This window comes from Manis pentadactyla, chromosome 3 (genome assembly GCF_030020395.1).
Source record: "Manis pentadactyla isolate mManPen7 chromosome 3, mManPen7.hap1, whole genome shotgun sequence".
Classification (NCBI taxonomy): Eukaryota; Metazoa; Chordata; class Mammalia; order Pholidota; family Manidae; genus Manis; species Manis pentadactyla.
In genome coordinates, this window is record NC_080021.1 from 213,520,334 (window position 1) to 213,534,217 (window position 13,884).

Sequence of the window (13,884 nt, forward strand, 5' to 3'; positions counted from 1 at the left end):
CAGATTCTGATTTTTACCACATTCCAGAATAAGGACATCAAAAAGAGGGGAATGCCAGAATTTCATTAGGTTCCTATGGGGCAGAGAGAAGAAAATGAGATAAGCGGGGGCTCCCTCCTATTCAGAGTGTCCCATCCCATGTGTGTGATGGGGTGCAATGCTCTGCTCACTGGCAATTTGACCAACCCTCCCTGCATTGCATGGACAGAAGAGAAGGCAGGAGGAGGCTTCTCTACTGCCTACATATTTCTTTACTTTAGGAGCCATGGGCTTTTGGGGACTAAGCACCAAGGTGCTGGCCTTGCGCGTACCACTTAGTTGGTATGGTGGTGACCCAGTAACATGGTGGGGATGGCATCTCAGGGGTGGGGTCTCACTGGGGCCCGTGCTTGTGTGGCAGGTACTCCGGGGGTTTAGAAGCATCATGTGTGAGTTGTCCCATGCTGTCCTGGCAGGAACTACATAAATGGCTCTTAGAGATTGCTGCCCCTGCGCTCTGTCTAACCGTCATGCTCTGTGGGTTAAAAGGAAATCCCAAACTTGGTAGTACACCAGAGTCAGAACGTGTGTTGGGTTATGAGGGGCTCGACAATTTCAGTGTTATTATTGGAGTGACAACATCCAGGGTTGAGAGAGAAACTTTGTTAATGGAAAATATTGCATCTGACACTGTGATACGGCCCCAGTCCACTTTTTAAAATGGATTTTCCTTTTCAGGAGGGTAAAAGCTCTGGCTTGGAAGGCAGATGGTTCTACATTTGAAGCCTTGTGCCTCAGTTCCTTAGCTTCTCAGAGCTTTGGTTTCTTTATTTGTAAAACAAGGATAATCATGCCCACCTTGAGAGGTTGTTGTGAGGAATAAGTGAAACAAGGTATGTGAGAGCGCCTGATACATTAGGCAGAGCCAGAGGCTGTTTCTCCCCTCCCTGCCTACCCATCTTTCAACGCAATAAAACAGCCTGGAGCAGGAAAGGGGAGCAGGACTGGTAATTGTGAGGACTTCACTTCTTTTGTAAACTTCAACACATCCCTTCCCCAGACCTCTGTTTTCTTAGCGGAGTAAGGATGGTGTTACACTGTGAACATTAAGAGTGATCCTAGGTCTGGCATTCTGATTAGCCTGCCATCATATTTTCCTGAAAGGCTGGAGGAAAGAAACTAATGACTTATTTAGTTCTTTAAAAAAAACAAAATCTGTCTTGCACTATGCGTGGCACGTAGTAGGTTCTCATTAAGTACTTGCTGTCGGGAGAGATGAAGGACTTTAAGAAGAAGGTGTGGAAAATTGTCCCTGCTGCTAGTATGTATATTGTATCTCTACCTTCAAAATTTATCATAAGAAAAAAATTGCAAGAACATTAGTGAAATTAATGAACTTCCACATGAAACACAAAAGTTGTTTCACAGTCCTATTTCACCACAGATTAATTTCATTTAATTTTTGTTAATAAATGCATGATTTTTCATGGTTGTAATCATGTATGTGAGCATTTGGGAAAGGCCTGGAAATAACATGGTTTCTTTAAATGGTGTTTTTGTCTTTTTTTAAGAAGTAAAAAAAAAAAAAAAGGAAACATGGATTTTTTTTTTTAAGCAAGTAGTTCAAAGGGGAACATGTTATAAAGTATCTTTCTTCCCTCAAGCTCTTTCAGCCCCTCTGCCTAGAGGCAACCACTCTTACCATTTTCTTGTTTATTATATATTCTTTTACATGCACTTGCTCCTTCATCTATTCACTTGATCTATGCTGCCAAATGTTGGAAATTGTTCCAACACTGGAAAATGTTCCAATTGGTACATATAGTTCCTCCTTAACAAATGTTTTTGACAGATATTGTAAGCACAATTGTGTATCCCCCCTGCCCCGCAATGTTTGCTCAGTAATGGTTAGCAGTCATTGTTTAGAAGAATAACAAGAAACATCCCTTGTTCATTGCTAGGAAAGAAGTGGCTTTGATCCCACGAACAATAGACTAAAGGGCAGGCGGTGCATCTGGGTGCATGGCAAAGGACAGAGAGGAAGGAAAAGGGATTTGTTCACTAGTAATGGAAGACTGATTTTGCATTCAGCCTGTGATACAAAGTTCAGCTCTGTCACTTACTGGCTGTATGACTTGGGACAGTTTACCTAATATTTCTGCTTTCCAGTTTTATTACCTGTAAAATGGATGGTGATAACATAATCTACCTGTTGGGGGTTTTGTGCAGAGGAAATATGCATGCAAAAATGCCTGCAGCAGTAGCAGGTCATAGTAACTGCTATGTTATTAATGATCTAAAGTTGGCTCTTTTATTATTCTTTGTCAGCAGATATTTACTGGGAAGTTGACGGTGGGCCACGGAGAATGCCCAAAGTCCTTGCCCTTTAGATGCTCCCATACTGTGCAGGGAGACAGGGGCACAAGCCTCTGATTACAGAACCGGAGGGTGGGCCCAATCCAGTATGGGGGTCATGGAGGTGGGAAGTAATGACGTTTCCCAGGGTGGTTTGGAAATGGTTTCCCAGCTCACATTTCCCCTCCTTTGTAAAACCTACTCAATTCTTGGCACAAGTGACCACTCCCTGTGCTCCCTTGATCATAGTGTGCACACCTTGGTCAGAGCAGGCATTGTGTTATTGCATGCATTACTGATCAGAGCAGGCATTGTGTTATTGCATGCATTACTTTATGCCTGTGACTCCTCCCTGCACAGGGAAGGTCTGCTTTCTTTGCTGCTGAGGCCCCAGGGCAGGCTGTTGGTGAGTGTTGATGGACCTCTGCTCAGACAAGTCATGCTGCCAAATGTTGGCAGACTCTTATTGATAAGCCATCAATTCTCTGGTGAAAATCAGTCTCTGGATTCTCTTCCTTCACTGCCCAAGTATTTCAGTGCTGATTTGAGACAGGCATGTGCCGCGCCGTATGCTAGCTGTGGGCCTTGGGGATGGCAGGTGATACTTGTCCTACAAAGTCTCAGGGTTAGGGAAGGGAAGAAGTATTTGTTGCAGATGCTCTGGGACAAGATAGGGAAGCAGAAAAAGGGACAATTCTAAAGATAAGCTGCTCATGTTGCTGAAGCCCACCATACCTTTCCTCAGAATTATGGCTGCTCATCCTTCCCCAGGGGAGGAGTTGGAAAGGAGCAGGTTCAAGGCTGCTGAGTAAGTGGTCTGTAGATTTTGGCCAGAGTGGTGGAGAGCTGGTTGGGTTGGCTTCTATGAGGGGCATCCTGGGGCATTTCTGGGGCCACTCTTTTAATAAGAGGGGTGCTTCACTTCCTTCATGTGGGCATTCCTTTACCAGACTTGCTGGGTTCCTGCTTTGGGCTAAACCCTTGTTGAATGCTGGGTAAATGGAGGTGAAGAAGCTCTGTCACTGCCATTGCAGAGCTCAGGGTAGGTGGAGGAGCCACACGCAAGCAGCCAGCCAGCAGAAGGTGAGGTGCCAAGCAGCTTCGGGCTCTGGGGCCAGGCAGCCCAGGGTTCTAGTCCTGGCTCTTCCTCACATGATCTCTATGACCTCAGACCAGTGTCTGCCCTGCTCTGAGTCTCGGTTTACTGACTTGTAAACTGGGCAGGACAGTGCCACCTAACTTAGGGCTGTTGCTGAAGATTCAGTGACACAGTGCAGAGGAGTGTTTGGCTGGGTGCCCGGCAGGAAGCTGCTCCTCCAGTCCTCACTGCCGTCGTAATTATCCGTGGTTCTTCGGGAGCGCCAGGAAGCACCTCTTCGGCTGTTTCTCTGGGTTCTAGTCTGGTGGTGAAGGTGAAGATGATGGCCAAGGTGTCTGAGAAACCAGCTCTGGAGTCAGAGTGCTCAAGGAGTCCTTGGGACCCTCCTATAGGCCCTGTTGACTCCAGGGCGTTGGGTTTGTCCACAAGTGTTTCCTTCCCCTTTTTTGTGTGAGCTCTTCTCAAAGGTGGTTTCTAGCCCAGCAGCACCACCAGCGCCTTCTTTTTGATCACCTGCACTGATGCATTCCATGACGTTTCCCCAGGGGAGGTGTGAGTCAGGTTGTCTCACCCGTACTTGTTGAGGAGAGCAAAAACTGTGAAGACCCAGAAGAGCAAATCATCCCATGGTTTTTCTGCAGAACTTTCAAATGCATAGTGTTCTTTGCAGATTTTTCTCTTATCATCAGAGAAGTGGAGAGGGCCACACTTAAAGCACAGCCTCCGCAATCAGGGCAATGCGGGTTCCTGTCCTCCGCCACTTGTAAGCTCTGGGGCTTCAGGCAGGTGGCCACACCAGTTTCCATGGACGCAGCAAGTGTGATAGTACTTACCCCTGTATGGTTCATGCGAGGCTTCAGGGAGATAACACGGGGCGGGCTGCATAGTGCTCACACACCCTGAGCACCTGGGAAACATGAGCTAGAGGGGTGTTCTCCCAAGCTGTTGTTAGGGGGCTTTCAGGATGCTTTTGTGGGAGTATTAATTTATTGCCCGTGGAAGTGATATGAGTTATCGCACAGGAATGTGTTAAAGCCCAGGTGTGCTTGGTGGGGGGGGCTAGTAGGAGCACCCAGGGTGGCAGGCAGAACTCACCTGTGTTGGGACTGCAGACGCAGGCCTCAGACTCTCATGCAAGCAGGAGGTGCTGGTGAGGGAGGGGGTGCCCTCACCCTTGGTGCGGGGCGGGTGTGCTGTCTCTCAGGCCAGTCCAGGAACTGAAGGCTGGTTTCCCAAGTTCTTTCAATTTCATTGTTCTTTGATTCCATGTAAATAATGGGCCTTTAACATGAACTAATGCAACATGATACTTATCCTCTTTAGGACTGAAATATTTTTATTTTAAGGCTTTATCTTAAGGCTACTTCAGTAATAAGAAGAAAATTTAAATGTGTGGCCTTTCAAGATTTCTTTGAAAGTCATCTTATTAGAGACAAAAGAAAGAGTAATGAATCTAATTAAACTCGTGTTTATTGGGCACAATAATTCTCACCCACTCTTGTATACGCTTGATAACTAGGTCAAGAGAAATCTCTGCTTTTGATACATTTCTGAGCAATTATACAGTGATGGAAAACAAGTTGATAAATTCAGGAGAATTTACTATGTCTTTTTGTGGCAATACATTTTGTTATGTGGCATTAGTGATGTTCACTAAAAAAGATATTTCTTATTTTGTGTCCTTTCTGCAGCTAGCTGTGTTTCATTTTTCCTCTAGGCACCACATCTCCAACACTTTGATCCACTAGCATTTACAGATAGTTCACTGCTTGGGCTCTCACAAGACCCGGCTGCAGCATGTAATACCCCTGTGTGCCCAGTGGCGGCTTCCCCTACTCCACCCCTGAGACTTTGCAGAGTCAAGTCTGCGGCTTCCCCTACTCCACCCCTGAGACTTTGCAGAGTCAAGTCTGCATTCGTCCTTCTCACCACATTTGGGCCTGGCCCCCAGGGCTAGTCCAGGTCAGCCGTAATGATCTGAGTATGTCACTCCCTTTGCTGAAAACCCCCAGTGGCTTCTAGTTTCTGTTAGTAAAAAGACCACATTGTGAGCCTGGCCTGTAGGGTGTAATGAGATGCTCTTCAGTGTGACTGTTGGTTGTGTCTGTCTCCACGGCTGCCGCGTGATGCGGTCCCGGCAGGTCAGGGACTGGCTTCTTGGCTCACTAACGGTCCTCAGTGTCTGGCATAGCATCAGGCACGTCGTAAGTGCGTCTAAATGTTTGTTGAATGAACAGATGAAATGAGTGCCCAGTGACTGATTTAGATCTATGAAGGGAAAAGGTTGTTGGATCTCAGGTCCCTTCACTAAATATCTCAACACTTTACAAAGTCTGTTGACACCTGTTTTGTTCAGCCTCATAATGATTCTTTCAGGGTGGATGGGCAGGCTTTGATGTGCAGAGAAAATGGAAGCTCAGAGAGGTTAAACAAATTGCCCAAAGACATAGCTTTGGGAGAATCTGAGGGTGTCTTTTCTCACACCCAAGCTGTGGTTCCTAACAGAGTTGGTGAGGTCACAGGTGAGATAAGAGAACAGGGATTCATTGAGAAAAGGTATTTGTAATAGTTAATCTTGGTTTTATTATTTTAGTTTCCTGATAACTGAATTTGAGGAGTTGAGTTCAATTTGAAGTGATGGGTATAAGGTCTGGTTTCATATTTGGTACCAGGAAACCCTGATGTTTCTTGTAAGTGGCTGAAGTATAGTAATGGCTGCATGTGCCGATTGGTTGGTAATTAGAATCTGTTCTTGTTGGGAAGCTTTTTAGTGAGATTAGAGGTTACTTGCTAATTGGTATGTAGCATTCTTTTACTGTTTTCAAAACATGCTGGTTGCTTCAGTTAGCTTCTTTGATTTGTCTCTGGGTACACCTGCTGTGGGGCTCTCTTGCCGTGAACACTGCTGGCCTTTGTGCTCATTAGATGCAGTATCAGTCCTTCCTGAAAGTTAAAGAGCGTTGATCCACTGTTCCCACTTTCCAGACAGGGGGTGGGACTTTTCTAGTTTCATACTCAGGTGTCCTGATTCCCCACCCAGCAAAAGCCTTGGACTTTAGCACATCCGTTTGCATATTTCAGTTTCTCAACAACTACCTGCAATTCATATAACATTGCTCATAGGCCATGTCCATGAAGCAGCATTTATTTCCAATGGAAACCTCAGTTTCAAGATCCTTTGTTGAATCTACATATGACTGCACGAGACCTGACAGTATGCAGCTCTGGTATCTGGTGATGGGGTCTCTGTGGTTTGTTAGCAATATATGCATTGATCTTAGGGGGCTTTCTAAGGGCTGATTCTTGAAACCTTTTTATCAATATAGGCAGTATACACGTGGAACAGAGAGGAGCCTGGTATTACAAAACGATGATTGGATATGAAGCCAGAAAGACAAGTGTGTCAATTTGCCCTGAACCCCTGCTTTCCAAATAAACAGAAATATTCCTGGTGTGTGTGCATCCTTTTTCCAGTAGGGAAACCCCAGTTTTTAGATCTGAGATAGCTTTGTGTGGGTTGAGTCAGCATAAAGAGAGCTGGATGATATTAAAGTATTGTACTGATAGCCAAAGGCAGCCTTACTCGTTTTTCTTTGTCTTCTTGACCTCTTGCCTGCCAATCCGTCTGTCTGCCTATCCATCCACCCAGTTCTTATTTAGGGCCTGCAGTGTGCTAGCATGATGCTGAGTGTGGAGCCACAGCAGAGGAAAAAGACAAGTCTGGTCGTCACTATATTCTAGCTTTAAGTCTAGTAGCAAAGTTAAATAATCATAAAAATAAATACAAGGACAATAACAAATATATGCAACATCAATTGCAGCACTGATGACAGACACAAAAGAGGAGGATGAGGGGCTTCGTGACTGTGAACAGGGAGGTTTTGCCTGTGAGGAGGGTCGGAGGCGGCTCCCCAGAGGAGCTGGGGTTGGCCAGGTGAGGAGATGGCAGCTGCATCTGTCGCGGGCCCAGACGGGACACGGGCAGAGGGAATTCAGGAAGTAACTGAAGGCCGGTGTGGCTGGAGCTCTGAGCACAGACACTGTAGTGGCCCAGCATTGTTTTCTTGGCTGGTGCTGGAAATCCCTGACAGATACCATAGTTGCTGCTCCTCTTTTTGAGAAGTCCCATCTATCACCAAAGACATCTGTTGTTGAAACATTTTTTGCCATGGTTTCCAGGATAGCAGTCAGCTTTATTTTTATTGCTATAAAGATTGGTGGCTTCCTTTGCTTTTTTAGGGGCTGGAGGAACACCTTAATGCCATTAGTGGTTTTCATTTCTGAAATAAACATTTACTGAGCACGTAAATGGGCCTGGCACAACAGTCCTTGCCCTCCGGAGCCCACAGACCAGACAGACAGGAGCAAATGAATGATCACCACGCTGGGTCAGAGGCAGTAAGAAGTGGAGAGGGAAGCTCATGGGACCAAATCAGACACAGGGGGTCTTAGAGATAGATTTTCACTTTCCCAGGTGAGGATGGACCTGGACAGATGGATGGATGGTGCAGAGGCACAGAAGCGGGAACAAGCAGGCCGCGTCTCAGGAGCCGAGAGCCGTGTGGTGCTGCTGGAGCATGAGGCTCGTGGTGAGGGGAGTGAGGAGGAGCCGGCAGGGGATGAGGTTAGAGAGGCCTTTGGGGATCGGTCCTTAGAGGGACTTGCAGGCAGTGCTCAGGAGTTCAGAGTTACCCTGTAGTCCGTGGAGAATCGGTCCAGAGTCACAGGGGGAGGGAAGCAGGTCGGTTATGATCCCGGTGTGGAGGATGGAGGGTGGGGAGACGAGTGAGGGGGCCATAGCACCTGATGCTGGCCCCGGGGACAGGGAGGAGAAGGCAGGTTTGGGAGGAACCGAGGTGGAGGCCTCTCTCCTGGGAGACTTAGCGGACAGGAGGGCATGGGGTGATGATGTCAGGGCTTCTCACTTCAGTGGAGTGAGGTGCTGGTCCAGTTCCAGAGACAAGGAATGGGGAGGGGATGTGGGGTGGGGGAGGAGGAGCAGTGAGTTCAGTCGGCTGTCCTGAGTTTGGGTGCCTGTGGGATGGCATTCAGCAGCTGGCCTGCTCGTCGGGGGCTCCGTGGGAGCCTGGGCTGGAGCTGTGGTTCTCACTCCCGGGAGCAGCGGGCCCCCTGTGGTGCCTGGGGGGGAGAGGCCAGTCATCTGCACGGTGAGGAGTTTTCCAGGGGGTTCTGATGCCCCACTGGTCTAGAGTGAGAGACGGGGTTGTCCTCACGTGCTGGCCTGAAGAGGAAGGAGAGGTGTTGGATTACTCAGGGAAGTCATACGTGCTGAGCAGAGGGTCTGGGTCTGATGGGGAGCACCACCGAGGGCAGAACACAGGGCCAGAGTCAGAGCAGGAGCCGGAGGAGGGATCAGGGAGGTGTGCGTGGCCTCGGCAGGTACTGGTGCAGAAACGGTAGCTGGCGCCCTCCAGCTCTCCCTGCAGGGCCTCTGCCCGGTCCCCGAGGCTGAGTGCCCTTGTGCGCCCTTGGTACTCGTGTTTGCTCTGATGTCGGGGCCAGTCTCACGTGAGGGGGTCGTCTTAGTTACCTTCGCCTCCATGCGCGGGCCTGAGGTACGCAGCTCAGGGCTGCAGCCAGTCTCAGAACCGTCCGCTTCCCTCAGAACCTTCTCAAGCAGCCCACTCACGCCTTCTGTTTCTGGTCCTTTGGGCTGAAGTCTGTGGTTCCTGAAACAGGAAAGTTGGGGCCCCATTCAACATTCTGGGGTTCAGGGTAGATTTGCAACCTTGTGGGAAGGGTGTGTGTCTAGGTCCTAGGAAAGGCAGCTTTCTGTTGGAAAAAGTTTTGGGAAGATGATAAAACCATTCAGATTGGACCCTGTGACTTGGGAGTGCATCTTTGGTGCCCTGAGGATCCTGAGCTTGGGTAGCAGGGGACAGGCTGCTGTAGAATCTCCAGAGTCTACAGGCGGGGTCTCAGAGTCAGAGTGCACGAGCACTACCCCGACTGCTGGTGGAGGGAGGGGTCTAAATCGGCAGGAGTGGAAGTCCAAACCCCTGGTAGGCTCAGATGCTGGACTGAGATCAGCTTACAGATCCTGGTGAAGGGCCTTTAATCTGGGAGAGCCAGTGGGAAACTGATCTGTAATACAACATGTGTCTTTTAAGTAGTACCCTGACCCCAAAGACCTTGGAGTGTGTATAGGACAGAGGCAAAGACCTGGTTGGCACTCACCCTGGTGCTGAAGCCGCAGCTAAGGAATGGTGAGCAGGGATCAGTGGTAACCAGGGAAGTAGATGTCTTTAATGCCAGGGCTGACCACCCTGGTATGAAGCCATTTGTCCCTCAGGAAAAGAAAAAGAAAAGGGATTGATGTTTGTTGAGTCGAGAAGCCTCAGTGCTTAGGCAAAGAGAAGGGAACAGATGGACAGGCAGGAGTGCACGGACCAGGGTGGAGCGTGAAGTGCTGTTCTGCTCTAATAGGGGGGAGCATAAAGAAATAGCTCAGAATATGGGGCAGCCTGAGCTGGATTCAAACCCTGCCCAAGCCAAACCCAAGGGTTCACTGCCACCGCCAGTGAGGAAATCCTTATTGACTGTTCTTGGGTAAGGTATCTAGCCTCTTTGGGCCTCAGCTGTCTCACAGTAAATGGGTAGGATAATAATAATGGCTCTCTTAGAGAATTACTGTAAGGTTAAGGTGCTTAGCAAGCTGTCTGTCACAGAGTAATGGTTCAATAATGATGGTAATAATAATTACAAGGATAACCCTATCACCATCTGAGTACCTCTGCAGGTGTTTCCACTGGACTAACCCCCACCAGTATAGTAAATGTATGAAATAAAGAAGAACTTCAGTAATAAGAGGTTCAGCTATGCAGACATCACCAGATGAGGGGAATAACCACATCCGCTGGTAAAAAGGTTCAGACACCATTTAAAGGTTAGCTACACTTTCCAGTTTTATAGAAGAGGACACAAAGGCAAGAAAAGACATTTACTAAAGAGTGGTCACTGCCTCAACACCAAAAAACCACATAACCCAATTAAAATATGGGCAGAGGAAAAATGAACAGACATTCCTCCAAAGAAGACATACAGATGGCCAACAGGCACGTGAAAAGATGCTCTACTTTGCTAATCATCAGGGAAAAACAAATCAACACCGCAATGAGATAGCACCTCACACCAGTCAGAATGGCCACTGTCCAAAAGACAAGAAATGACAGGTGTGGGTGAGGATGTGGAAAAAGGGAACCCTCCTGTACTGTTGGTGGGAATGTCAATTGGTGCAGCCACTGTGGAAAGCGGTATGGAGTTGCTTCAAAGAAGTAAAAATAGAAATGCCATATGTTCAAGTAATTCCACCTCTAGGAATTTACCTGAAGAAAACATCCCTGATTTGAAAAGATATATGCACCCATATGTTTATTGCTGCATTATTTACAATAGCCAAGTTATGGAAGCAACCTGTGTCCATCAGTAGATGAATGGATAAAGAAGAGATGGTGCATATACACAATGGAATATTATTCACCCATAAAAAAGAAGTCCTGCCATTTGCAACAACATGGATGGACCTAGAGGGTATTATGCTCAGTGAAATAAGCCAGGTGGAGAAAAACAAATACCATATGACTTTGCTTATTTGTGGAATAGATAAATAAAGTAAACAGAATAGCAGTAGATTCTTAGACATTGAGAAGTGATTGGTGGTTACCATGGGGGAGGGGTTGGGGCAGGTAGGTGAGGAGAGTGAGGGGGATAAAAGGGGCACAAAAATTCTCAATCATAGTATAAGTGGTACAGCATGGAGAATATAGTCAGTGATTCTGTAACATCTTCTATGTTGACAGATTGTAACTGCATTAGTGGGGGTGAGGATTTAATAATATGGGAAATTGTTGAACCACTGTGTTGTATACTTGAAACCAATGTAAGATTGTATATAAATGATACTAAAATTAAAAACAGAGTGGTCACAGGTGACAAGGATGGACACAGTGCTGACCCTTAGCCTACGGCCCCATCCAAGAAACTGAATCCATTAGGGTAAGTAGAGAGGGGACCAAATGGAATCCATCTACATTGTTTTTGGGTTAAATATCAGGCCAGGTCTCATCTGTCATTTAAGAATGAACAAATAGAAAAAGTAACACAAAAGAGGACCCACTGAAAAGTTCCAGCAATATAAAGGGAAATAAACAAGGCATGCAAGAAATAGAGGAAGAGCAGACTTTGGGAAAAAAGTTTCCAATCTTTTACTCAGTAAAGTGAAGTAAATTTCAAGCATCATCTTCTTTATCCTATCAGAGAAGTTATGGATGTTAGGAAAGATGGGCTGATGAGTCAACAGACTGAGATGAAGAAGGAGCTTGTGGATTCGGAGAATGTGAGGAAATAAATATCACACTAGCATTTGGACTTAGTGGCACTGCAGAAAGTCAAAGGCAGGAGGAGGACAAAGTGCTGATCTCAGAAGTGATGGGCAAGCAGCAGAGGAGACCCCGGGTGTGGGTGATGGACCAGATTGGTGACCAGACAGTTGGAAGAGAAGGAATCCTCAGTTTTCTTGAGCTGAAGAACGACCTGAATCTGTGAATAATAAGGGTTCATCATGAGCCAGGCAAAACTGGCAAAAGTTAGGTAACAGTTAAAATACCCAGGTGAAGTATTTTTTTAAATTTAAGAATAAAGGGAGGATAACATTGATACCTGGCAGAAGGAATCTTTAAATCAAAGAGAAAAAAATTAGGCTGGGCTCAGACTTGTGTAGAGTTTAGGTGCCAGCAGGCAGTGGAGCAGTACCCACTGAGTTTTGAGGGAAATGGGTTATGACCCAATAATTTTACACTCAGCCAAGTTTTAGTTCACATTGGATAGTAACAGATACTCATTTCATTTGTGCAAGGACATGCCTTGTGTGTAGCTTTTGCTATACCCAGGCACCATTCTGGAGGAAAAATGACTAGAAGGCATGCTCTGGCAACTGAGGGATGAATCGGAATAAAAGACCGTGAACGGGCAAGTCAGAATAGGAAAAGCTTGGCAGTGAGAGTGGAACCATTTGAGTATAAAATTATTTCCAAATAAATGTTGCAATTATGATTATAAAATAGAATACAAATGATAGTGTGGATAAAATGAAGGTTCCTGTGGCCAGGATTCTCACCTGGCCCTGGTTGGCTGATGTGTGGGCAATATGTTGCTGTTGACTCTGAATGGGGAGCTCTGCTCAGTGCTCTGGGCAACCCAGTGGCACAGCTGCAGGAGAGCAGAGGCTGGAGTGGTGGCAGCACCGAGGACAGAGGCCCAGAGGACAGCTGTGCAGGCAGAGAGGCCCAGAGGACGGCTGTGCAGGCAGAGGGGCCCAGAGGACGGCTGTGCGGGCAGAGGGGCCCAGAGGCAGAGACCACCTTGCTGCATGCAGACTCACTCTGAGTGGATGAGATTGTAGTGATTGACCTGCCACCATGGAAATAAAGTTGGGTATAACCCTTTCACCCCAAGAACGTTCTACTGTCATTTCTTTGGTCACACTGAATCCATAGTGAACTTGCCCAGGGCTGAAACCTTTTGTCAAGACAGATATGATTATTGAAAGAAGATAAAACATTAAATCATGACTAACAGAAAAAGGAATAAAATTCATGCTCAAACCAAAGATCATGCATGTGAACACACTATGTTCTAAAGAACTATACAAATGTGAGGGATGAATTGTGAGCTGGCTCCATGCCCACCAGTATGTCTGGATACTAAGCCAACAACATGCTGTCCCGGCATGTCATATATGTGGGGCCACTTTCACTGTGATTCCTCTGGGCACCACCTCTCTCAACATCTCTGGAGAGGTTTGCTTGGCACCTTCATTCATGAGGGTGGCACATTGCTGGTGGGGATATAAAATGGTGCAAGTTCTTTGGAAAACAATTTTGCAGTTCCTCAAAAAATTAACATCAACTTACCTGTGACCGGATATTCCACTCTTAGGTATATGCCCAAGAGAAATCAAAACATAAATCTAGACAAAAACTTGTACATGCATGTTCATAGCAGTACTATTCATAATAACCCCAAATAGAAACAACCCAAATATCCATGAGTTGATGCAATGGATAAATAACAGTGGTATATCCATACAGTGGAGTACTATGTAGCCACAAAAAGAATGAAGTACTGATTCATGCTGCAATGTGGATGAACCTTGAAAACATTCTAAGTAAAAGAAACTAAACAAAAGGCCAATACCGCATGATTCTGTTTATATGACATGTCTAGAAGAAGCAAATCCATAGAGACAGAAAGTAGATTAGTGGTCACCAGAGAGATGGGAGATGAGAGTAAGTGCTAATGGGCACAGGGTTTCTTCTGGGGGTGGTGAAAGTGTTAGATAGTGGTGATGGTTGCATGATTTGGTAAATATGCTAAAAGCTGCTGAGTTCTATAGTTTAAAAGAGTACATTTTATGGTATTTAAGTTATATC

General features: G+C 46.4%; 1 protein-coding gene across 12 annotated transcripts in view; it reads left to right on the plus strand.

Annotated features, from left to right (window-relative positions):
- RALGPS1 (Ral GEF with PH domain and SH3 binding motif 1) overlaps window positions 1-13,884 on the plus strand; it is a 286,396-nt gene that overhangs the window by 1,631 nt on the left and 270,881 nt on the right. The window lies entirely within an intron of this gene.